Source organism: Triticum aestivum, chromosome 3B (assembly GCF_018294505.1).
Source record: "Triticum aestivum cultivar Chinese Spring chromosome 3B, IWGSC CS RefSeq v2.1, whole genome shotgun sequence".
NCBI lineage: Eukaryota > Viridiplantae > Streptophyta > Magnoliopsida > Poales > Poaceae > Triticum > Triticum aestivum.
In genome coordinates this window covers 243065520-243069416 of record NC_057801.1, presented here as the reverse complement: position 1 = coordinate 243069416, position 3897 = coordinate 243065520, and positions in this window count along the sequence as shown.

Genomic DNA, 3897 nt, shown 5'->3' with positions numbered 1-3897 from the left:
GGGGAGGTGCTCAGCGACGGAGGTAGGGGCGGAGAGGGCGGGCTCGGGCACGGGCAACGGCGGTCCTGGGTGGGCTCGAGCGGCGGTGAGGTGGAGGGTGGCGACGGTGAGGTCGAGGGCGGCCATGGGCGGCGGCGGTGAGACTGAGGGCGGCCTCGGGCGGCGGCGGTGAGGATGATGGCGGCCTCGGGGGGAGACGGTGAGGTTGAGGGCGTCCACGCCGGCAGGAGACGACAGCAAAGTGGGGCGACGACGAATTGGGGAGACGGCGGCGAGGGTGAGGGATTTGGGGAAGAAGTGGTGGCGGGGGGGACCATTGTTTAAGTGAAACTTAACGGTAGCGCGTTTCCGAAAGCGCGCTATAGCTAAGTTAGCTACAACGCATTTCCTGAAACTCGCTACTGCTATTCCTTTCTCCTTTTTTCCCTTTTTTCATTTATTTTTCTCTACATTTTATTTTTTCCTTTCTCCTTTTTCTATGTCTTTCATTTTCATTTACTTTTCTACATGTTTTTCATTTTATTTTATTTTCGTTAGCAGTAGCGCCTTACACATAAACGCACTGCTACAACAAAGTTAGCAGTAGCGCTGTTTCTAAAAGAGTGCTACTACTATGTGTAGCCGATCGGCTTAGCGGTGGGAATTTTTGTAGTAGCGCTTTTCCGGAGGGACGCGCTACTGCTATATGTGTATCTGCAGTGCGGTTTTCTCGAGCGCGCTGCTGCTATCTAGCAGTAGCGCCCTTTTTAACACGTGCTACTGCTAAAGTTCTGTGTATAGGCTTTTCCCTAGTAGTGAGCTGTGCTACTAGCTGCTAAGCTAGATTCTCACTACTGCGCCCCCTGCCTAGCGCGCCAAAGATGTCGGTGGGAAATGACACCTATGGGATCACAAGAATCCCTACTACGGTTGCGGGGCGCGGGGTGGTGAGAAGAGCAGGATCAGCAGTCGGTACAAGCACGCGGGTCATTTATCCAGGTTCAGGCTGCGAGGATGCGTAATACCCTAGTCCTGCTTTGATGTGTATATCTGTGTTTTTGGAGTTCTTCGGCTAGTTACAATGAGCGTAACTTGTCCAAAAGTCCGAATCCTTCTCCCGGATGCCTTGGGCCTCCATTTTTAGGCAAGGGGACCTCCATAGTGGCACACATGAGGTGGCATCGGGGTACTGTGGTTAAGCCTATCGCTAGCTATTATAGGATAAGACGCATTTAATGCGCCTCTCACGTGTCCCCTTCACTTTACTGCTGCTTCGCCCTATCTTGACATGCGCCTGGGCCAGCAAGGCAGTCAATGCCATGTAGGCTGGCAGGCTGCTGAGGTGGCGCGATGGTAGGGCCTTCACAAAGATTTGCATGCCACCACGTAGGCATGCGCTGAGTTTGCCGAGAAGCCTCATGCCGACACGCAGGCGCCTGCCCAGCTGGTGGGCTGGCAGCTGCATGGGAGCGGTGGCAGAAGCTTGGCGGGTGCGGGCCTAGCTATGGCCTCGTGGACGTCCTCGGCAAGGGCCTTGCCGGGGCCCCGGCAAGGGTCTTGCCGTGGTGTTGCGGTCGTCCCCGGCAAGGGTCTTGCCAGGGGGTTTGTGGGTTTCCTTGACAATGATCTCGTCGAGGTTCGTTGTCTTCTAATCCTCTTCTTATTTGAAGTGTTTCTTGTCTTCACAAAGATCTACATGCCATCACGGAGGCGCCTCCCAAGCCTAGGTCCCAACGTGGTTGGTGGTGCTGGAGGACCTGGGGCTCAAGGGTGGCGCGATCTGCTGACATCGAGTGAGCTGCCCCAGCAAGGTCCTTGCCGGGGCCATGGGGGTCGCCCCGGCAAGGGTCTTGCCGGGGGAAAGCCACCTCGCCTTCTTGCTCTTTATGCCTCTGTCCTGGCGTTGTTTTGACCGTCTCGCGGCTTTGATTCCCTGTCTCTGCCCTGCTTAAGTGTGGTCATGGGCGCGGCTCTGACTACCCGTGCACAAATAAGGGGTATAAAGGAGCGCCCCTACTTTAGTACACCGACACAATCACACACTTATTACATCAAGTCCTCATAAAGAGTATTATTACATAAATAACTCATGGCTGAAGGCCATCTAAACTAGATAACAGCGGAAGGCTTCAAAGGTAAATGAGTCCATCAACTCCAACAGCATAGCTGAGTGCAAAACAACAACCTATCGCACCTTATTCATCGTCTGCGTAGTCTGCAACATAAAATGTTGCAGCCCGAAACGGGTCAGCACATGGAATATAATGGCATAGTTACACTGTAAAGCAATGATAATGCAAGAACTATATCTACATGCAATATTTGGTTGGTGGAGGCTGTAAGTTTCATGGTTTTGCATAAAACTAGTTTTTTCCTATAACAAAGGAATAAATTTAATTAACTACTCCCATGTTGCCCATTATTTGAGAAGGTTCCTCCAACTCAAATCCCAAATAAAAGTATCATCAATAACCCAACATCATAATTAATTAAAGTAACGTGTTGAGATCACATCAATAGATTCAAGTACTAGTTACTCAAGATGTCGATAACAGGGGAAACATCTAACCATGATTAGTTTATACACTCTACAGAGGTTTGCACACTTCTCCCCACAAGACTCGACCGTATCCATGATTGGATGATCGAGACATAGCGTTTTTGAAGCATTAACTCTCTACTCCGGGTAGACAGTACCACCTACAACCCTCTACATCTGCTAGTCTACCTCTTCAAGAGCTCACGCAACTTACTCAACTATGCCAGAGCCCATAATGGCTTGTGGCTGCACACGGAAGTTTCTAGCATGAACAATCTTACGATCCCTTTGAGCCTGGGTGGCATTCCATTGGATAATCACACTGGTACTCTGGGATTTCCAAAACAGACAACACTGGGTACTCCAGGTGCCTCAACCAGTCCACCCAGATTTGTATTAAAGTTGCCACCTTACTGCTATCCATAATTAAAATAACTCTCAAACTTCCCTGTCTGAATCACGATCCAATCCCCGTCTACGAGCATGGCTAAGCAATAATAAGCATAATATATATTCTCGGGGTGATCAAAAGGTATTATGTTCCTACCTCAAATACTACAACCAAAACCACATGTTCCCGATCCTACCAATGCAAATATATGTGGGGAAAAACTAATGCATAGTAAAAACTGGGTATACAAGAGTATGATCAAAGTGTAACTTGCCTTGTTGACGATCTGCAAACTGTAGAGATTTGTAGTAACAAGCTTCGCACTCTGGGTAATCTAGCATAGACAAACAATAGCATACATAAGCAATCACTCAAACGAAACACGAGAAAACTCGAGAAAACATCCAAATTGAACACGAAACAAGCAACAACTTAAACTAACAAGAGTCAAAACCTAACATCATTATTAACATGTGAATTATATCTTAACATAAAGTACATGTGATTAGCTACGATTGGCAAAAATATTCAACTCAAACGGAGCTAGGAAACTCAAAATACGAACGAGACAAGATTCATTTACTAATCTGGACTAAAGTCAAATTTTGCAGTACCGAAATCATATTCAAGTTGATTAACTGGAAAGAGGGCTTCTAGACGAAGATTTAGGCGCTGGTTTCATCTAATTTGGATAAACGAGTAAAAAGTTACACCAGTCTAAAGATAAGGGCAGAAATCACGATAAAAATAATCGCAGATAAAACCCTGGAAAAAAAAACTAAAACGAACAGACTAACGAACGAACATTCGCTGTCTGATCCTAACCGGCGAACAACGTTCGTTAAAATGAACGAATGGACGAACGTCCGCTAAATAAATAAATCGACAAAAAATCGAACCGATCTTTTAATAAAAACAGATCTAGTGTTTTCTAAAAAATCCGAAGGATTTTACCTAAACCGAAAAAACACGGCGGACAACGGCAGCG